The 22,969-nt window shown below is 43.9% G+C and overlaps 1 protein-coding gene across 1 annotated transcript in view; it reads right to left on the bottom strand.

The window, feature by feature from the left end:
* Positions 1 to 20,177, bottom strand: part of mgat4c (mgat4 family member C) — a 106,139-nt gene extending 85,962 nt beyond the window's left edge. The window contains exon 1 of the mRNA XM_078567570.1: positions 20,109 to 20,177. The gene's annotated coding sequence lies outside the window, so the exon portion shown is untranslated. The remainder of the gene's footprint in view (positions 1 to 20,108) is intronic.
* Between the last annotated feature and the right edge of the window lie 2,792 nt (positions 20,178 to 22,969).

Below are 22,969 nucleotides of genomic sequence, written 5' to 3'. Positions count from 1 at the left end.
GTATGCCCATTCAAGGGGAAGGTTCACACCCTTGGTTATTCAACCAGGAACGTTCTGAAGATTTGAGGCAGAAATTGCAAAAGTCACCTGCCCTTCAGCAACCATATTAGCAATCTTGTTAGTGCCCATTTTGAAACAAGGGACAGTTACCGAAAATTATATACTGAATGCAGTCCATGTTTAAGGTTATGAACAGGACATGCTTTCACCGGGCAGAATAGTGGGAACACAAATGCTGTCATCCTGTGGCTCCATGGAGCCACATCCATTCCCCAGGATGGCACCTTAGCAATCCTAGTCATCTGTTGGAGTCTAGATTTCTGGACTGCTGTGAAAGCCTGAAAGCTCCTTTGAGCACTGTTATCCTCAGCCATGATGGTAGCAGTCTGAGCCTGCATGACAACAAGTTGGGCTTGCATAGCGACAAGAATTAATGACCTTAATGTAAACTTCCGCTTCAGCACTCTGACATGGGGTTGTGGGGGGTTGGGGGGGGAGGGGGAGGGGGGGCTTCCGCCTGTGCTGCAATGCAGGCTAAGACATCAACCACCATAAGGCTGGGTCCAAGTGCTGCCATGGAGTTGGCCACAACTTCACACATGAAATATTGGGCTCCAAGCTCTGTGCAAAGCCAAGTGCCAAGTTGGAGCAGGACTCCTCATTCTTTTTGACAGTGTAAACAGGCTCTTTGGCAGGTCTGCCAATGCACTAGACATCTTGGTATGCATACCCATTAGTATTTCCCTCTATGCTGCCCGATCAAACCACTCATCTGAGTCTTCTGCAGGCGGACTCGTCTGTGAACTCCCCTCTATTAAGCTGGCACATGTGGTCCTTTCCCCTTGGCCTGGTTGCAGGTTACTCAAGCCCAGTGACTCAATACACGCTGATACCAAGTCTATATATTACCCTCGAAAATACATGTTATGCCAGTATCTCAACTGGTAGCTGAGTGTCAGATCAAGTGATGGTGCTTCTTTATCAGACATCTGCTCTTGTTCGCACCCTTCATGGTGAGCCCTGCACTGGCATTAAACGTATTTGAAAGCAAAAATGATTAAGAGAAGTTTTGAGGTAAAAAGCGAGAGGTCCAAGATCACACCATCTGCAGCTAGTCCATTATGCTAAATAGCACAATGAGGGTGAAGTGGGATTAAAAAGGGGCATAAGGCAGGAACATACCATCACTCTGAATGTTCTTGTTGAAGCCAGACACATTACCTCAGTTACTGCCTGCCCCACAATTCTGTCATGTTTTATTGTGATACAAAGGCACCAATCGCTCATAAGGGACTGGGTAAATATATTGTAGGTTCATTAATTAAGGCTAGGCACATGAGAACAGATATACATGGGTAGAAAGCTTGAATACATCAGTAGCGGAGCTGTGTGTGCTATGTTCTGCTCACAGGCTAAAGTGAAACTGAGACAGGATTACATGACACACTTCCCTTCTAGTGATGGTATGATGCTATCCCTTAAAGGCAAATTACAACATCCCCTTTTCTTTATCAAGATAATTTTCCCCTTCCTCATTTGCCCCCCTTCCCACCTTCCAAAAAAGTATAACTATTTATATGTTCATGTTTAGTTACCATTACATAAGTCTATAGGACTGGTGAAATCTATGAGCCTCTAAAGCGTAGAGATAACCTGCAGGTACACACAGATCCTGTAATTGTAACCTTTTCTGGAAGTTTTTTTAAATGCTCACAGTGATCTGTGGGATTGCCATTCTTGGATATTGTTCCTGGTTACATTTTGGATCTTGTCTTAGATACAATAGGGCTGTACAATGGTTGTGGAGATGGAATAGATCTGACCTATCCTCGGTTACTCCTCACCATTGCTCTTTTGTGTGTAATGGCTTCATGGGACCTTGGTTCCGAACAAATCCTGTCACCTCGGCAGGTTGCCATGTACCTTCTGTGGGATCCTTGATGTGAACTTGTTGTCCCAATATAAATTTGGCAATTCTGTACCTACATTTTTATCATGCAAATTGGTCATCTTCTCTTGCAGTTTTAAAAGTTGCTCTCTAATTTCTGAGGGAGTAGATTGGGTACGTTTCTGAGAGAGTGGAATGGGTAAGAGTAGGTAAATTGGTACGCACTGGTCTGCCAAACATGAGCTCTGCTGGTGATGGAATAGTGGTGCCCCTCCCAGATATAGCATTGCAATGTGTAGATCTTGCTTGGCATGCCCACATTTGAGAATTGTGGATTTCATTGTGCGAATCATTCATTCAGCTAGGCCATTAGATCTAGAATAATGAGGAGAAGAAGTAGTGTGATCGATATTCCACTTCTCACACACATTCTGAAATAGCTTACCAATAAATTACAGACTGTTGTCCTGAATGGTCTCTCCAGGCACATCAGAAAACCTGAGTATAGCACTTAGACACTGTTATGACACTGTTGCAAGAGTTGTGCTTGATGTATTGTGCAATTGTCAAATGATGGGGCACTTGATAAAATAGTCAATGATATTGATGAAGTCAGTGCCATGGACATGAAAGACGTCAGATGCAATTTTGGACCAAGGATGGGTAGGAACTTCATGTGGAATCAGTGGTTCTTTGTGCTGACTTGTATTATGACTGAGTGAGGAGGAGTGAGCTGGTTCCCCTTATATTCTGCCCTCTTGGTTAATCGCAACAAAGGTTTTAAAATTTATTTTCCCCATAAATGCCCTTTGTAATCCAAATGTATTTGTTCCTTTAACAAGGAGCCCATCAAACCCAGGTTTTCTTGAGTCAAAGAACGAGCATGTTTATGAGTTATTAAACCCAAAAAAAATAATAAAGATGCAATGACATTCACACACAGATCTCAGACATAAGAAAGTTAGGGTCTAATAAAAAGTTATGTCCTTTGTTTGTATCTGAGGTGTAGAACGTTGAATGTTGCAGCCATTTGAAGTTACTTGGTTTTCTGTTGAATTCTGGAGTTGATTTGGTTCAGATCTGCACCTTGTTGACAACATTCTTTTAGCTTCAGATAGAGAGAGAGAGATAGGTAGATAGGTAGGTAGGTAGGTTGATCTTAATGCTCTCTTCCAGCAGTGTTTTCAGATGACAGTGATTTTCTTTCACCTCCTTCTTCTGATTCTGCATGGCCGAACTAGTTCTTAAAACTCCTGTCTGTATATTCCCACAAAAGGATTCAATTAGCATATCTTGTAGTCAATCATTGTTGCAGACCAAGTAATCCAATTATTTTATCTTTTCATCTCCAAAGCTTTTGACACATTTCAAGATAGAAATCAACAGTGGATGGGGTGATTTCATTCTCTAAAGGGGTATTTGAATGTCTGAGTATCTGGCTGGTTAGCAGTTTGCATTGTGTTGATAGAACTACAGCTGATCAAAGTCCTGCATTTTTAATGCCTTCCTTTCAAGAGAGTCCCTGTTTTAAGTGGACCTTGTTACCCCACCCCCAAGGTGTAGAATTCCATGCAACAGTGAAATTCATATAGAAACTTTCCAGAAAAGTCGTCAGTTTACAGTATCAGACATCAGGTGACTCGTGGCAGCCATTTTTTGATCAGTGTCTTTTCTTTTTTTAAAAAAAAACAGGTCTTCCTTAAGCAGATCAATATATCTGTGGTTAGCTAGTGAATTTAGGTGTAGATCTCACTCAGTCACAGCTTCCCGTCATCGTGATACTTGGCATATGAATTGAATCAGGCCATCCTTCAATGATGGTTTTTGACGGTTTCTGCAGTATATAATCTTTTGCTGCTTCTTCTTGTAACTGCTGCCATTTGTACCAGATCAGTTGACAGACTTGCATTCTCCTGCAATTAAAACATTGCAGCTCACGAGAAACTGCCAATTCTGTCGAAACAATCTGGATATTTCAACGCTAGATTATGATCTGAGGTGATAGAAATAGTTTCTGAGTTTGATGTGCTTTGTGAGGTCTGACTAATTCCATGCATTGTCACTAGTTCGAGCCCACAGTATGCTGGAAGGCCTGTGATCACTGGGCCTTTAGTCTCCACCAGGTGGAGCATCTGTAGCACCTAGGAGGATTGATTATATTTGCACTCCAGAACTATGGATCCTGCACTTGCAATTAGTGAACCATCGTACGCTGAAATTTTCACAGCAGTAGGTTTCCATGGCCTTCCATGACTGTGGATGCATGTCTTTTAGAATTCGCAGGAGTAGTATGTTGGCACTTGCTCCTGTGTCAATCTTGGTTAATAACGAATGTTTGCCAGCTTACTTTGGACAGATAATTTTATTCTTGGCAAACACCTTGGACAGTGTGATGGCATCTATGTTTTCCACAAGGTTGACAGTGTGAAAAATGTGTTTGCAGTTTATCATCTCGTTGTGTACTTAATCGTTATTTCATGGTTTGTCAATGAACCTCATGTATACGTTTCTGATGGGATACTGGATGGTCAATTCTTATTGCTTGAAGGTACCCGTTGTGTACCGTCTGTATGCTGTTTAAACATTTTGCATTCGGATAGTAGATCAGTTGCATCCCAATTCAAACTGGGGAATTTTGAGGACAATTTGAAAATATCCCTTTGACCTTCCACCTTGTTTTATTCAATTTATTATTTAGCAATTCCTGAAGATATCCATTATAATCACAACCCTCTCTGCTCTGATTTTTATGGGGGTTTGCTTTTTTATAGTATGACTCTCCCTCACTTACTATTAATCCAGCCCACACCCTACTCATTTGCCTTTCCTGACTGATGGTGTTTTTGTGTGATTTGCCTGCCAAAGCTCAAGATATGTGAAAGCTGTGAGAAATGATTGTGAGGTTGGCTACAGTGATAAGTGTATGAAGGTGAGGTGGAGCACTGAATATTGGGTGTGGGTTCTGATTGATGATGGGTGAGTGATGGGAATGTGGTGCATTGTGCAGTGCGAGAGGATGGTTGGAGGTGCCATTTGAAGATGTATTCATAGACCTTGACCACTCATGAGAGCTCATTGAGCTTTTTCTAGCTCCGCAGCCAGACTCCAGGAATTCATCTTCCTCAGGTCCAGACTCTGGGAATTCATCTTTCTGGCCACATGCTTCAATTCACTTCAGAGGGCATACCTTGCAGGCCACTTGTCAAAACAGAATCTCTCTCATCTTTTTGACCTCCTGAACTAAGGCCTCCAGTAACGCATCAGTTAACTTGGGAACCCTTTCTCTGGCCAATTGCTCCATTGGTGGTCCTCTTCCTTCCATCAAAGCCTTCTTAACACAGTTCCAGCAACTGCTGTAGCCTGAATGTAGCCTCTTCCCCTATTTTAAAAAGGACAGGCTGTCTTTAAGAAGTGTAGGCCAGCTGTGACTTGTGCTAGCTAAACATGTACCTTGATCCCTTGCTGAGCATACAGCCAGTTAGAAGCTGCAGAGTGCAAACAAGCTGATGAACAGGCAGCACAAAGGTTGCATGCAGCTTGCCTCAAGTCGACCAGACATATGGTAATTGCACACCATGAACCCTGGGTTCTCTATTAGATCTAATTGAATTTTTAACCCAACTTATTTTATACATAAAAGCAAAATACTGCAGATGCTGGAGATCTGAAACAAAAACAGAAAATGCTGGGAAAACTCAGCAGGTCTAGCAGCATCTGTGAAGAGAGAAACAGAGTTAAAGTTTTGAGTCCGTATGACCCTTCTTCATTGTTTATATAGTCAGTTTAAATAGCCGGTTAGTTTGTTGTTGGTTTTGTTTGAGGGATAAATGTTGAATAGGGCACTGGGGGAGCTCCCTTTCTTGCTTTCAATTAGCCAGACAGGGCCTCGGTTTAAAAATATCACCAGAAAGATGATACCTCCAACAATATAACCATTCTCTTAGCATTGAGCTATTATCTGCCTAGTTTTTGTGTTCAAGTACCTGGAAAGAGGCTTGAAGCCACAACTTTCAGAGATGGAGACTAATGTACTACCACTGAGCCAGCTGTTTTTTAATGGTTAGATAAAGCAAAAATTACACATTTGCTCCCTAAATAGTCCTAGCAATTGAACATAGAGCAAAATCGGAGGTAACAAAGTGCTATGGCTCTCAGCTAAAAATGAAGCTAGATGATGCACGCTGAAGCCATATATAGTCAACATGCTGCAACAAATAAAGGTCCCAGATGTTATAATGGTCTGCAATCTAACACCAGACTGATTTTCACAATTGTTTAACACTTTTACCAAATTTCATCTATAAGAGATGTTGGAGATGCAAGCCTGGAGATTGTTGTATGAAGAGTCAATGTGTGCTTATCAAAATTTCTGTCCATTGTTATAGACACTAAGCAAATTCTTCTTAAAATAGCAGACAGAGGAATTTGATACAAAGATGCTAGGCATTTGTACAATAATTATATAGAACAGGCATTCCAGATTGTAACCACTGGCCTCAATTACTAATACATACACAGCTGAGCAAGTCCAATTTAGATATGAACTCCATCAGGACTGACTCTTAAAAAAACATTTTTAAAATAAAGTTTCAAGGTACGGCATTAATTTCATTGCATGCACCTCTGGAGTATTGGTGTGAGATTCCATGATACCTGAGTACTACAATGTTCTGGGCAGCCTGTGGGATTGCACATAATGGGCTGAAATTTTCCTGTGGTCTTTGGGACCCGAATGTTGAGACCAAAGGGGTATTCCGGGCCCAGCAGGGCCTGCTTGGTGATTTTATTGGAGACAGCCTCCTAATTGGCTGCGTCCTGTCTCAATTGGAGAAAGGGGCAGCTCTGAAGTCTCAACAGAGCCATTGGAGAGGTGGGCACTGCTAAGGCAGGCTGAAGACCCACAGGGCACCTCCAAATAGAGGCACCCTTGGAAAGGTAATATCAGATTTTTTAAAAAAGCAAGTGGCCAAGGGTGATAGACCTCACTGATTGGAGGGGAAATCTTTCCAGGAGGATTATTTAGGATCATGGAGCCACTCCCCTACTGAATTTCCTGAGGCTGGCTGTTTCCATGAAATTGGCAGGCTCCCCACAAGGTCCATTCTGGCCCTTGGCAAAAGACCAGCGCCTCCACTTAATGGTTATTAATTTGGGCCTTAAATGCTTTAATGGGCTGCCCGCCTCCTTGGTCCAGGCAGCCAATCTGGCATGCAGCCCGCTGTTGGGAAACATCTGCAACAGTGCGAATACAGTGGGCAGCCATCCCTACATGGCTCCCCAGCACGTTACTGGCCCCCATCTCCATTCCCATCACCCGGGGTTAGTAAAATTCAGCCCAATCAGTTAAAACAGTTTTCTGAAGTTTTTGCATTGTGTTAGGGGGTTTTAGCCAAATGTATGTTCGCAGATAAGGAGGATGATGGAATGTGTGGAAGTCACTCAACCATCTCTCTAATGGCCTGCAATATGTAAGTTTGATCACTTGTGAAAAGGTTAAGGGCAACATAACCATGGAATGAAATGACCTGAAGAGATTAAGAGGGCAGTATAACCATCATAGCAGGGGGAGGTTGAGAAGGGCTAAGTGCTTTTTTCTGGGTCCATGTTGTTATTCTGTTGTCACTTATATGCATCATTGCTTCGCTACATTTTATTTATGGCATGCACGGAATGTAGAGATCAAAGGTAAGAATGTGCATGAGTTGTTCACCATATAGCAGCACTTATATGGTGTCTCATTAAAACTAAATCCTGGATTGTTGCAACTGTGTATGAATGTGTAACTTGTTGTTTAAAGTAATACAGAAAAGAAAGCAGTTCAACGGATACCTGAAAAATTTCGATCCTGAGAGAAATGATGGATTTCTGTCATTAATGGCTAATTAAGAAATGTAGAAAATGTCTGAAACAGAGAAAAATATTATTAACTTGCCTTTAGTTCAGCTTTGCTGCTGATAAGAGAAGAAAAAAATAAACAGGCCTTAGATACCCAAACAATTAGATCTAACAACATTTAACAGGTGAGGTGAGAGTGACTGCCCTTGACAACAAGACAGAATTTGATCGAGATTGGCATAAGGAGCCCTAGCAAAACTGGAGTCAATGGGAATCAGAGGGAAAACTCTCCACTGTTTAGAGTCATACCTAGCACAAAGGAAGATGGTTGTGTTTGTTGGAGGTCAGTCATCTCAGTTCCAGGACATCACTGCAGGAGTCCCTCAGGGTAGTGTCCTAGGCGCAACCATCTTCAGCTGCTTCATCAATGACCTTCCTTCCATCATAAGGTCAGAAGTGGGGATGTTCGCTGATGATTGCACAATGTTCAGCACCATTTGCGACTTCTCTGATACTGAAGCAGCCCATGTCCAAATGCTGCAAGACCAGAACATCATCCAGGCTTGGGGTGTCAAGTGGCAAGCAACAGTCACGCTCACAAGTGCCAGGCAATGACCAACTCCAATAAGAAAGAATCTAACCATCATCCCTTGACATTCAATGGCATTACCATCACTGAATCCCCCATTATCAACATCCTAGGGGTTACCATGCACCAGAAACTGAACTGGACTAGCCAAATAAATACTGTGGCTACAAGAGCAGGTCAGAGGCTAGGAATCCTGTGGCGAGTAACTCACCGCCTGACTCCCTAAATCCCATCCACCATCTACAAAGCACAAGTCAGGAGTGTGTTGGTATACTCTCCACTTGTCTGGAAGAGTGCAGCTCCAACAACACTCAAGAAGCTTGACACTATTCTGAACAAAGCAGTCTGCTTGATTGGCACCCCATCCACAAACATTCACTCCTTCCACCATTGATGAACAGTGGCAGCAGTGTGTACCATCTACAAAATGCACCGCAGGAATTCACCAAGGCTCCTTAGACAGCACCTTCCAAACCCACGACCAATACCATCTAGAAGGATAAGGGCAGCAGGTACATGGGAACACCACCACCTGGAAGTTACCCTCCAAACCACTCACCATCCTAACTTGGAAATATATCGCCATTCCTTCATTGTCGCTGGGTAAAAATCCTGGAACTCCATCCCTAACAGCACTGTGGGTGTACCTACACTGCATGGACTGCAGTGGTTCAAGAAGGCAGCTCACCATCACTACCTTCTCTAGGGAAATTAGGGATGGGCAATAAATGCTGGCCTAGCCAGCGAAGCCCACATCCCTTGAATGAATAAAGAAAAATCATCTCAGTCCTTGGACATCACTGCAGGGGTTCCTAGGGTCAGTGTGCTAGGCCCCAACCATCTTCAGTTGCTTCATCAATGACCTTCCCTCCATCATAAGGTTAGAAGTAGGGAGTGGGGATGTTCACTGATGATTGCACAATGTTCTGCACCATCCGCAACTCGTCAGATACTGAAGCAGTTCGTGGTCATATACAGCATGACCTGAATGACATTCAGGCTTGGGCTGATAAGTGGCAAGGAATGTTCATATCACACAAGTGCCAGGAAATGACTATCTCCCCTTGACATTCAATGGCATTGCCATCACTGAATGCCCCCCACTATCAACATCTTGGGGGTTACCATTGACTAGAAACTGAACTGGACCAGCCATATAAATACTGTGGCTACAACAGCAGGTCAGAGGCTGGGAAGTCTGCGGAGAGTAAATCATCTCTTGACTCCCCAAAGCTTGTAAACCATCTCCAAAGCACAAGTCAGGAGTTTGACGGAATACTCTCCACTTGCCTGGATGAGTGCAGCTCCAACAACACTCAAGAAGTTCAACACAATGCAGGACAAAGCAACAAGCTTAATTGGCACCCCATCCACCAGCTTAAAGATCCTTTCTCTCTGCCACTGATGCATAGTGGCAGCAGTATGTACCATCTACAAGATGCACTGCAGCAACTCACTAAGGCTCCTTCGACAGCACCTTCAAAACCAGCAGACTCTACCACCTAGGAGGACAAGGGCAGCAGATGCTTGGGAACACCATCACCTTGAAGTTCCCCTTCAAGACACCCACCATCCAAGTCACCATTCCTTCACTGTCGCTGTGTCAAAATCCTGGAACTCCCTCCCTAACAGCACTGTAGGTGTACCTACACCACATGGACTGCAGTGGTTCAAGAAGGCAGCTCACCACCTTCTCAGGAACAGTTAGGGATGGGGAACAAAATTGCTGGCCTAGTCAGTGATGCCCACATCGCGTGAAAGAACAAAAAATTCTCAGTTCTGTTTCCCTATTGCTGCATGCAACTGCAATGGACAAATTGGAAGAGGTGGATCCTGTAGGAAAAGTGTGGGAGGAATCATAATCCAAGTGGCTTTCGAGTTTGCCTCCCTGTAGATAATCAATGGAAAGTCCATTGTCAGAGAGAGCTGAAATAGGTCTACTACAGAAGCTCAAACTGGGCTCGTGGTGAATCAGAAGCCTTTTTCATACCCATCAAATTTTTCTCTTCAATTGTAGAAATAGGCTGCTGATTCATGATGAGCCCATTGTGCATCACTGATGTACACCAATTTCAACTCTGAAAATCCAGGAGCATGGGAGAAGATCAGGGAAGTTGATCTGTTAGATGCAAAAATTGGTAGGCTAAAAAATAATGCTAAGTTCCCACAAAGGCCCAGTGAATTTAATCGAGGGAGTTGCTAAACTAAGTCAATGTCGGCCCTTTGCTGGATTAGCTGGCCTGTGCCTGAGTGACAAGAGGATAGTACAATGGACCTCTGGATTCCTAAAATGAAATGTACACCTGGTTTACTGACTCTTTTCACTTGCAAATGAGCCAGCCTTGCGAAAGAAAACCATGTGATCAATGAACGCCCTGCCTAGAATTGTTCTCGGATCAGGTATTTGCTGGGCCTTGGAAAGGGTATTTGCTGATTTAGGGGGTGAGGTATTCCTGCATATCAGCTGCTGTTAAAGGGTCGCTGCTGCTTCTTAAAGTGAAGCAGCTTGCCATGTTGCAATATGCCACACCTGAATTGCTGGAAGTCTAATGACGGATGAAAGATATTTGACTGTTCCCTTTGAAAATGCTGCATGTGAAGTGCTTCTGCTGCAAGTCCGCACTATGTGGGAGGAAGTGAGCAAAAGGTTCAGTGCCATCTCTCATCCTTAGAGATTGGGAGAAAAAATGAGAAAGGTGTTTTCTGACTTCTGGAAGATTATCAAGCACAGTTTGCATGGATTTAGTTTATGCCATACTGTGGTTAAGCATTTTCACTTTCCAATATAAATCTGAACAGTTGTACTGAATATTTGGCACTGTACTTCAGCATTCATTTATTCATTGCGCTAGGTTTGGGAAGTGTTTTTTCTCAAGTTTGCACTCAATTTGTACATTGCTGAACATAAAACCTGCCGAGCTAACATAATCAGACAACATTTTAGAATGTATTTGCATTTTTTAAAAATCAGTGACATATTTAAGAGGGGCAACATGAACCAGTTTCATTACTACAACAGAAATGGCTTTAGCACTGAAGTGTATTTTTAATGACCGTCTGATCCACCACCTGTTCGGAACCCTCGTGTAATAACTGGAAACGCCCTAAAAAGACTAGAGAGAGCCATTTCCTAATTTCATTGAAGGGCAGTAGTCAGTTTCTTTCATAAATTAAGCGATTTTAAAATCGGTGCCCATTTGTGTCCTTGGGCTGGAAAAAATGATTAATTTTTAAAACTACAAGAGCAGGTAGGCTAGGAATTCTGCAGTGAGTTACTCACCTCCTGACTCCCTAAAGCCTGTCCACCATCTACAAGGCACAAGTCAGGAGTGTGATGGAATACTCTCCACTTGCCTGGATGAATGCAACTCCAACAACACTCAAGAAGCTGGACAGGACAAAGCAGCCTGCTTGATTGGCACCCCATCCACCACCTTCAACATTCACTCCCTCCATGACCAATGCACAATGGCAGCAGTGTGTAGCATCTACAGGATGCAATGCAGGAACTCACCAAGGTTCCTACGACAGCACCTTCCAAACCAATGGCCTCTACCACCTAGAATGACAAGGGCAGCAGATGCATGAGAACACCACCACCTGCAAGTTCTCCTCCAAGCCAATCACCATCCTGGCTTGGAACCATATCACCGTTTCTTCACTGTCACTGGGTCAAAATTCTGGAACTCCCTCCCAAACAACACTGCAGGTACGCCCATGCCACATGGGCTACAGTGGTTCAAGAAGGCAGCTCACCACCACCTTCTCAAGAACAATTAAGGATAGGCAACAAATGCTGATCTAGCCAGCGATGCCCACATCCTCTGAAAGAATTAAAAAAGTACCTCCTTGAAGGCCCATAATTGGGCTGGATAAACAGAAAATTGGAACAGAAATTCAGAATGTGAATTAATTATAACTGGCTTAGTGGCTATTTTGTGGGTGGCCAAGGCTTCAAAGACTGATTTTTTTTTAGAACCAGCGCAAAGAATTTTGTGGAATCTTTAAAGTTCCGTGAACTTTTGAGCTACTTTATCTGATTTCAGGCAAAATGTGCTGGGAACACCAGCACAACCTAGTGGAAACTCCTGCCCATTAAATCATTTTGTACTTTATTTCTATGTTTCCTACATGCATGAAGGTGTGAAATATAGTGGTCTCAACAAAATTCTCTGGAGAGTCAACAAACATGCCTTTAAAACTTGGATCAAACAGGCCCATCAGGCTGTATATGGCTTGTTATAATGGAAATCAATAACCCAAAACTCAAGAACGTGTCAAACTAATACAATTCTTTCTTCAACACTTCTGCAATAGGACCTATTGTTTTTAAAGTGCTCTCAGTTATGGAAAAACACAGGATTCTTATAATAGTTCTTGCTTGAATAATAGTACAATCCAAAAAGGATATATATTTTTAAGAATCATAGAAACTTGTGCCACAAAAGCAGGCCAATTATTCAATCGCATCAGTGTTAGGTGTTTGCCAAAACAATTCTAAATTAATCTCACTGCCCTACTTTCTTTTTCGTATCATCTTTTACATTAAAATGTTTAACCTTTATTTTGCTGTTGTGTTCTGACTTTTGAATCCCCATTTATACATATCAGTGAATATATTACAAAGTAAACACCAAGTGTAAAGTTTTAAATGAAACGCTTCAGTGACACCTATACCACAACTATAATCAACAAAATATCCATACCCTACAGATTTTCCTTTGATCCTGGCGTTGCTTGACTGAAACCACATGCAAAGTGCTCCCAGCAGCTTTTCAACTTTCACTCACACACAACCAGATCGCTGAAAAGAATACTCGAGGTTGACACAGAAATATGTCGCTGGTGCCACGCCTAAATTTTTAAAGTTTGGCCACAAAACAAACTCCCAACATGAGGTAGATACATAATGAATGTTTATTGATCCACCAACAATGTGTTTTCCAAGGGAATGTTTGGAAGCCAATGTTTGTGCCCTTCAGACTGACTTCCAGCTTCTCAACACTTCGCATCTGCTCAGAAAGTAAGGAAGGAGCATTGGTGTTTGAAAGGAGAGCTTTTAATTGCAAATCTTAAGCAGAATTGAAAGGTTCACTTTTAATCTCGAGCTGGGAGGCCATTGCTGAAGCAAGAGACAAAGGGCTGAATTTACGAACTATGTTGGTGGCCCAGTAACGCCGCCGCAGCCATTTCTGGGAGCCCCATCGGAATGAAATGTCAATCAGGCAATTAACTCCCTGCCATCACAGCTCCCGTGCCTTTAAGGGTGAAGGTACCACCCAATCAGAGGGCTGGCAGCTCCTTCAGGTGCAGCAGCGACACTGGGAGTGGTGGCCACTGCTGGGACTGCAGCAGACCCTGGAACATCAGTCATGAAGGAAGCCCCAGAAGAAAGCTGGGTTGGGCAGATTCATCAGGGCCAGCTAGGCAGGACCCAGCGAGAGTGGGGGTGGGGGGTCAGAACGTAGGGCAGGGAGGTGCATTCAGCAAGGGGTGTCCCTTGCTCCCGAGGGGGCCTCATGGGCCACAGTGTGGCGGATTAGGAGAGCCATCCCTATCCAAGACTTCAGGGAGGCCGCCAAGGTATACTAGTCGGTCTTTCCATGTGGCCCTCCCACCCCACTGCTGGTACAACTCAATCGGTGCCAGGCTGAGACCCTTAAGTGACTACAATTGTATGAATTCTCCAGCCCTCTTGTACAGTGCATTTGTCACCTCTTTGATGCAGTGGTGAGCAGCTGCTTGAGAGATGCCAAAGACATCACTTATAGACCCTGGAAAGAACCGGCCACATAGAAGTTAAAAGCTGCAATGGCATTCAATTCTACTGGCATTGGGTGCCCACTGTATCCCCATGGATGCAGACAGTACGGCATTAGGCTGAGGTGTAGGCTCTTCAGGCACTGTTTCTCCAACATTTATAGGTACGTCAAACTGGCCCTGTAGACTCTTGGATATGCCAGGGGAGTCCATCTGCCTTTGCCTTGCTGCCTGGCCTCCCATCATTGTGCTTCCTCCTGTTGCTGGGCTACTTGCCCTGATTCCTGTGCAGCATAGTGTTCCTGCAGTGCCAATCCCTTCCAACGCTTAAGGATGAAGGAATACAGGGTGACTGATTCCCATAGTGCAACACCCTCTCTCTTTCTTTCCAGGCAGCCTCTGAAGTGCCCTCCTAGGATTCAGTTATGCATTGCCACTTTAATGAGTGGCCTCTCTATTCCTAGGCTATGCACTGCCACTAATTTGTGCAACCAACACTTTAGGCTTAGTGACTCCCTACCTCAAACTCCACTCCCCATTTTCAAGTTTGAACCCGGAGAAATAATCTCCAAAGGCAACGTAGGTCCCTGTGACTCAATCTCCTGCAAGTCAAAAGAGCTCTCACAGTGAGTCAGGTAAACCACATTTAAGCCTGGGCGGGTTATTGAGGGGATGGGAGACTCGTGTCCGCTTCATTTAATTGGGGAGGCTGCATTAATTCCTGATGAATTGCAGGCACTGGTTGTTTTTCAATATTTATGCCATTCCTGTCAATAATGGTTAAGTTTCCTGTTTGCTTACCCTCCCACCACTGACGTTATTGGTAACCGCTGGGATTCTGATGTGTGGTCTCCCTCTCAATTCTCAGAGCCCACCCGCCATCTTTCCCGCTCCAGCAGGCTCCACAAAATCCAGCCCAGAGTTAATGTTTTGGGTCAATGATGACAGAGCAGATCTGATGAAGGGTCATGATCAACTGGAAACTCTAAGAGCAGAATCATTCTAGATTTGCATTAAATGCAGTAGCGGGCGGGAAAAACGACGTTTTACCCGCTGACCACAACGGTGGCTTTTTGCGCGGTATCATCCCATTCCCTCCTCATTAATTATGCAGCCATAGGAAACACGCTGTCTCGCTGGCGGGCGGCCTCAGATTTTCCCACCATGCCATTACCTCGCCGCTTCCTCATGCAGGGCGCAACATTTAAACTGCAGCCGCGCGGACTCTTCTCAATGATCACAGCCCAGTCGGGCCCTGGTGAAGACATGGCCCCAAAAGCCAAGATGAGTGCAGCCCCCCCACCCCCCACACCCCCCCACCCCCAACCCCTCCCCCCCACCCCACCCCGCCCCTAAGTCAGTGACGTATTTCTGGGATGCCTTCTGAACACAGTGAAGGCCTGCCGGAATGTTCTCTACCCCACTCTGGCTGCAGGAGGCCCACCAGTCTCATCACTCCGGCTTGGGAGGCGGTATAGCGGAGGTGGTCAGTGCCAATGCTGCACATAAGAGGTGAGCCATCCAGTGCAGAAAACGGATGAATCGTCTCATCCATGCCACCAGGGTAAGGCAGCCATCTCATCACTCTAAACTCACACACTCGCAAGCCCATCACACATTCACTGGCATCTCACTAACTGCCAGCTCAAGGGACATCACCACTCACTCTCTCACACACATTCTCACATCTCCATCTGGCTTTATCACCTCTGGAGACTGCCCCCTCTGTCCTCACCATCTTGAGGCCACTTGCACAGATCAACATGTGTCCTCACACACATCCTGGGATTCCCTCCTTCCCCAGTACAGCTCTTGCCCTGCATCCTCTTCCCTTGCCTGAGGCCACTTCTCTCCCTTCCCCAAGCAAGCCGTAGCCCTGCAGCCATTGGAAAGCCTTCCCAGAAGGAAAAAAGAACATTTCGGCCAGTACTCTTATTTCCCAGTTTTTAACTGGTGTTCCATTTTAAGGTATATGAAACCAGTTCAGACCAGTATTCTTATTTCCCAGTTTTCACTGTTTCTTCATTCTGGGTTCTGGTTAGTCTGGTAGGTAGAGACCTGCCCTGAGCTCCCCCAAAAGTGATGTGGTTCTGCCTGGCACTAATGACCGCGAGTGCTGCCCGAAGAAAGGTAGGTAAACAAACCTTGAAGTCCCGAGTGAAGTGCGGCTTGATAGATGCACATCGCTTATGTGCAGTTGTGAAACATGTTAGCCTGGATGACCCAGTATGGGGGGGATGATCCCAGTGAGCAGGGCTTATAATTAGATGCAAATGTATTAAAATGACGTTCCTGAAGTCCAGTGGTGGAAAATGTGGCCCGTGACAGGTAGAGCGGACGATCGCAACCTAGTTTCACGATGGTGTATCCATATTGTCCACTCATGCCCACAATGACGCCTGATGCCAACAGGGGCGGAACGTTCTGGCCTAAGTTTGTTTCTCTCTCCACAGATACTGCCTGACCTGTTGAGTATTTCCAGCATTTTCTGTTTTTATTTCAGATTTCCTGCAGCTGTACAATTTTGCCTTATTGCATGATCCACCAGACCCTCTGCCTCTCCCATTTTTCCGATTTACATCAGTGCTAGTATCAGAGTAATTTGGAAGATATATTATGGCCTGAATTTCACCTTTCCCCGTCAGCGGGTTCTTAGGTGGTGGGGTGGGGGGGCTGGGATGCGTGAAATAGAAGGAATGGGCTTCCCGCTGGGTCCCCAGCTGCCTCGACCCCACAGCAATTTTACACCGGGGCAGGTGAGGCCTCAGATGGGTTGCCCACCCTTGCCCCAATTGAGGCCCTTAAGTGGTCAATTATTGACCACTTAAGTGTCATATCCCACTAAGCCTCAATCTTTAGGGTGGTGGGAGGATTTCCCAGGCATGGCAGAAGCCCAAAAATGATTGGGCTTATGTCTGGGACGGGAAGTGGTGGGGGAGGTGGGGAGAGGGGGTTGGTGGGGTGGGGGGGTTGCCTCCATCAGAAGCGCCCTTCCAACTTCGGGTGCACCCTCCTTAAAGCTTGGTGGCCGCTGGACCTCCTTCTCTTCCCCCGGCCTCTCCTTCAACACCCAATCACCAATTTCCACCCCCTCCCAGGCCTTTCCTTACCCTCCCCGCCCCTGGGACCCCGAGAGCTTACAGGGACTTAGGCTCTGTCATCTTCATACACTCCCTCTTCTGTCCACTGCAGCTCCTGTTGCTGCAGGGACGAGAAAGCTGGCGTCCAATCAGATTGGCTGGCAACCTCTCCTGAGTGAGGGGCGGAAGTCCCGCCTGCAGCCAGCTGACGCTTATTCGAGTGTGAAAAGGCGGGGCAGGCAAAGTTGGGCAGGGATGTGTTCCTGGCCGACCCTTCGGATGGTAGGAAGGGAAACCCCGTCATCTGAAATATCCTGGCCTTTGTCAGATTTAATGGTGCGTCGTTAGTGGAATCGTGGGGGAGCATTTAAACCCACACTCATGACGGGTGGGGGAGGGTCATGGGGTGGATGGAGTGGAATGTTAAAATCGCTGAAGATGTGCAAACCAAAACCAACGCATCACAAATACACCTGCTTCCAGTTTAACTGGGGCAGGATTGCGGGTGCCTGAGTAACCTGTTCTGGGGGAAAACCTGGCAGCTAATAAAGGAAGTGGGAGCTGCAGGTGATAAGTGCTTTCAAGAGCTATCTGTGAGGCAGGAGGGGGAGGAACAGGAACACTTTCCCCCACAGACACTCGGCACCCCCCCCCCCCCCCAATAATCCAATGACCCACCTCTGATCCACTGACGCCCCCCGCGATCTGCCCTCCAACCCATGATCTGCCGACCCTCCATCATGTCAAACAGCTTCCCCATAATCTGTTGGCTGCGCTGCACCCACTCAGCAATCCTCCCCTCACCTATTCCCTGATCTTTCCCAGCTGCCGAGGTCTGTTCCCATTCAGTGTTTCTCGGCTCCAGCCTTCTACCACAAGCTTTCCCATCGGACTATCTGCCTTCTAACAGGTGAGAAAAGGAGTAAATGGAGGAGGCCCATTGTTCAGTTCCTTTGAAAGAACTATCCAATTAGTCCCATTCCCTAAACTTTCTTCATAGCCCTGTTAATGTTGCTGTTTGAAATATTTATCCAGTTCCTTTTTGGCAGTTATGATTGAATTTGCTTTCACCACTCTTTAAGGCCATGCATTCCAGATCACAACAACTTGCTGCATTAAAAATTCTCTGTTACAATAGTAATTATTATTAAAAGATGGATTCACCACCTCATTTAAATGCATTTATTATTAACTGGAGTGCCTTCCTTTGAAAACTTGAGTTTTTCTTTCTCTTAAGGAGGCAGAGCTAATATTGGATGGTTATCTTGTCATGCCATAATGTTTCAGGAGTGTGTTACAAGGCTGTAATACAGCAAATTTATTCTGATGTTCTCAAGCTATGAGCATGAAGCTTAAACACAATCCAGTCCCAAACTCCAAGTAGCAGTGTCATCTTGGCTTAGTGTCAGCATGTTTGCTTATCTGTTAGAAGGTTGCGAGTTCAAAACCCACTCCATGTAAGCACATAATCTAGGTTGACACTTCAGAAGAGTACTGTATTGTTAGAGATACTGTCTTTTGGATGAGATGTTAAACAAAGGTCCCTCTGCCTAGTTGAGTGGATGTATAAGATCCCACAGCACATTTTTTGAGGAAAGCAAGGTGTCCTTCTGCTGTCCAACAGTCATTCACTTATTCAGTCACCACCTAAACAAATTAACTGGTCATTGATCACACTGCTGTTTAGGGGATTTTGCTGTCTAAAAATTGGCTATCTTGTTTGTCCATAAAACAATAATTAATTCACTTCAAAGTAATTAATTGTTTCTTTTGTAATTTGGGATGTTGTGAGATTGTAAAAGAATGTGATGTGTGAATATACGTTTGTTCCTTACAGCAACTAAATGACAGTTGTAGACAATTAATATTTTACTTTCACCGATGTGCAATCTTACTTGATTTTGCGTCTTGTATTTTTACCATTAATCTTACAGTGGCAGGAGGAAGAATCTTTATAAGACAGAAAATGAAGCAACAACATAAAATTAAGTGTGTGGTCACCTCCCATGTCAGGGACAATCTTTTGTAAAAATAACAACCTTCCTACATTGGATAATTCATTATTAACTAATGCTAGATGAAGCTAATGATGCAAAGCGTATTCAGTCAATAAACAGGTTTTGAATAATTTATACTTAATAATTATTTAGCATTATACAGTGTGTTGATTCTGCATTTTTCATTCCAGCTTACAGACAGCCGGAAGTAATAAGAATTATGCATTTCTCCCCCTTTCTAAAATACTTCTTCAGGGGTTGTTAGTGCACAAGGGGGAAAAAAAAAAGCTCAAGTCCTCGCCTGCAAGATAACCTGCTGCATTATGTCCAGCTTCACCTGCTTCTGCACTCACACAGGAATCTAAAGTGGAGTGACCACTGTACTCTCAGGATTCCCCCACCCACTTATTGCAATGCTTTCCACATCCATTACAGCAATATCCACATTATCTCTCTCAACTAAGTCATGTGAAACTGTCAGGGTTCAGCTACCACACATACACAGAAGCTATTATAGCTCATAAATAATTGAAGCGAGTGAATAATTCAAAAGGAGTTCGATTCAGCTTTTACTCTTTGGGACTCGATTTTTCAACATCAGTTGAACTGAGACTGACAAAAATTTCCCCTTTTTGGGGGCTAATAGCAAACAGAAACATGTCAGCACCAAAAAAAAAAAAGAAACGTAGTATCAGCATCGGAGAATTTTTCCTCTGGATTGCCTCTTTTCTTCACAACAAATTAAATCCACGTAAAACAATGAATAGCAAATAAACTGAACCAGGGTTTCCATTCAGAAAGCAAACAAGTCTAACAACGTTTCTTTCAAATTGATCAAAATAAAATTCCATCAAAACATTATAGGTCTATGAAAGTACATTTAGAAACATACAGTGGTAATTCCAACCAATCACATTTTATGAAATGGACTATGAATCAAAAATAATCAGACTACTCACTGCACACAACGTCTCTACAGTATCTTCCAGCCTCAGCCTGGAACTTGTGCAGCTACAGTTACAATGAATACAAGCCCTCCAGCAGACGCTTAAATGTCTTCACTGCTACTTATGAAATCCATTTGCACATGCCACAGCTGACAGCACAGATGCTGTCCTTTTCTTATATATCCATCCATTTGTTTCAGTAATCCCACATAGCATTAAGGTCTAACCATATTATTGTTTGTCAGTTAAGACCCGTTCCTTCTTGATGAGCCTTAGTTTTATTACCCTGCTGTAGAAATAAACTAATACAGAAAAGCCAATGATTCCTGCTGGGAGAGTCTGCATTCTATTAAAGGTCTGCTTCAGACATCCTCTCCCGTTTCTTCCTCCAGATTGCAGGCTCTTTTATATAAACTGAGGTCTGTATAATAGAGTAAAAATCTCTTAAAGCAAACACCTCAACGCTGAGCAAAACCTTTTCATCCTTTGTAGTAGCTGACTAATGTAGAGTGCATTTGAATGGATCAATGGACCACACTGAGCTTCTCAAACATTTCCTTTACTAGAATGTTCTTAGTACAGATCATGTAAATGAATAGGCATTTGGTAGATGACATGTTAATAAGTTCTCTTTAATATTTAGACAATATGTTTAGGTAGTACAGGAAACTCAAATGTGCCTATGTTAGCCGAATACACACCTAGAGTGTCGTACTTCAAAAATTATTTTCATATTAAATTGAGAATGAAGTATCTACACTAGATTATTTAATTGCTCAATAGCCAGAGTAACCCAGCCAAAGGTTGGTTGTACCTGCATTAATCTTTTTTGCTACAATACAGCATACTGCATCGATAAGCGATGAAAACATACACTAAAAGAGAAGCTATCTTTGTTAATAGTTAGATGTGTAGGCTGCAATAGAAATTAATGAAGATATGTTTTACTTTTAAAATAGTAGAAACATGGAACTTATTAAAATGGAGCACAGTATATCATAGCTCTTATACTCTTATACAAATGGATCAACCATTTGTCAAAAATACAAGACTTGTAGAGGAATTATAATTTGACTATTGACAGCATAATTAAAGCAGCCAGTCAGAGAAAGGGAAATTTATGTGCTCTGTGGCAAAACTGTAAACACTTTTAGAGTTTCACTCCCAATACCACACAAAGGAAACCGTCCTCTGGATTCCTGATATGAAAATATGCAAACGCAGACATTTCGGAATTATGCAAGTCCCTAAAAAACAGAGTTACACAGTCATGTGGAATGAAGGTTGGGAAAATAAAACAGCACAGCAAAAATGCTAATATTGCTTTCTGGTTCTTCAGAAACAGTACGTTCAGGGTCAGTCAATTACTAATTTGGCTACCTAGCCCTTTTTCATTGGATTTGGATTAATTTACAAAGCTGCACAAATATTAAAAGTAAGGTTGAAATGCATGGAATAATTGCAGGTAAGCCAAGTGTCTTAATAACAGTCAACAAAACTTAATCTCACCTTCTGAAGGCAGAAGTAAACGAGCTAGTGCAGCTTTAATATTACAACATATTACTGTGGTTATGGGTTCAGTTTTGATAAACTTTGAGCTGAATTTTCCTGGCCCATAGGTGATGTACTTGGAGCTGGGAGGGCTGGCAAAATGACAGGGTGGGTGGAGCGGGGTGGTTTGGGGTTCATTGGGAGGGGTGATCAATGTCTTCTTGCCGCTGTGTAATTTTGCGAGCAGCAGGAACCTTGGTTGCCAATCGAGCTACTTAAGTGGCCAATTAAGGGCCAGTGGATGGTGGCCTCTTTTTTGGGCACCACCAGCAAAAGGCTGTCCAAAATCTCGCTTTCCCCCTTACACTGAACCTGCTGACTACTTTACCATTTCCTATTCTGGTTCCTTCTGTCTCTTCTAGTATGCACCTTGGTATTCCTCTCTAGCATTACCTCCTAGCTCACACACCCCTGTCAAGTTAGTTTAAATCCTCCCCAAAAGCACTAGCAAATCGCCCTGCAAGGAAATTGGTTCCATCTCTGTTTAGGTGCAACCCTTTCGGCCTGTACAGGTCCCACCACTCCCAGAACTGACCCCTCAAAAGAGGGAGTGCTGTGTTATTCCATCTTATTAGATAGCTTATGGGAGTCAACAGGAGGAAGCAAGTGGTTTGTCATGGTTATCTTGCTCGGGGCCTCAATTGGTCTAGGTGAGGAATAAGGGGAGGGCACGAGGCCAGGCAGAACTGCACCAGCAGAAGAGAGGGAGAGTGAGGAAGTATCCTTCCTATCTGTGGGTACAGGTCATCCCTCCTCCTCTGAACCTCCACCACCAAGACTTCCAATGTCTGGCCAATGACCTATGTATCCTTTCCCTTGGTTCCTGAGCAATGTTCTGCTGTGTGCCAGCCAGAGCACTGTACACCTTCAGTGGGAGTGGTTGCAAAGAACTCACATGCATATGAAAATTGTGTCAAATCAGTAGCTGAGTGCTAAACCTGCAAATTTCTGGTTTGGCAAATTTAAATTATGGTAATTGAACCCAACTGTATGCTGAATTCAGAATTTCAAACAGATTAGTCTTACTAGCACTGTTCTCATCCTTTGGCCAAAGTAATTCCCATAGCAACTGACAGATCCCTGTTTACAAACATCCAACCACTTTTCTTCAAATGTGGAATGTCTCTTCACCTGCCACTTATCAATTGATTCCGCAAATATATCTACGTGTTCCTGTAATTCCTTGCATTGTTCTTCACAGTTTGCCATGTCGCCTAATTTGGTATCATTAGAAAATTTAAACATAAAACTTTTATTGTGCCTATCTCCAAAAACATTGATCTACCTATTCTTGTATCCGCAGAGTTGCATTTTCTTCAGTA

This window comes from Cetorhinus maximus, chromosome 22, assembly GCF_964194155.1.
Source record: "Cetorhinus maximus chromosome 22, sCetMax3.hap1.1, whole genome shotgun sequence".
Taxonomy (NCBI): domain Eukaryota; kingdom Metazoa; phylum Chordata; class Chondrichthyes; order Lamniformes; family Cetorhinidae; genus Cetorhinus; species Cetorhinus maximus.
The sequence above is the reverse complement of the archived record's forward strand: the minus strand, read 5'-3'. Positions and strand labels throughout refer to the sequence as shown.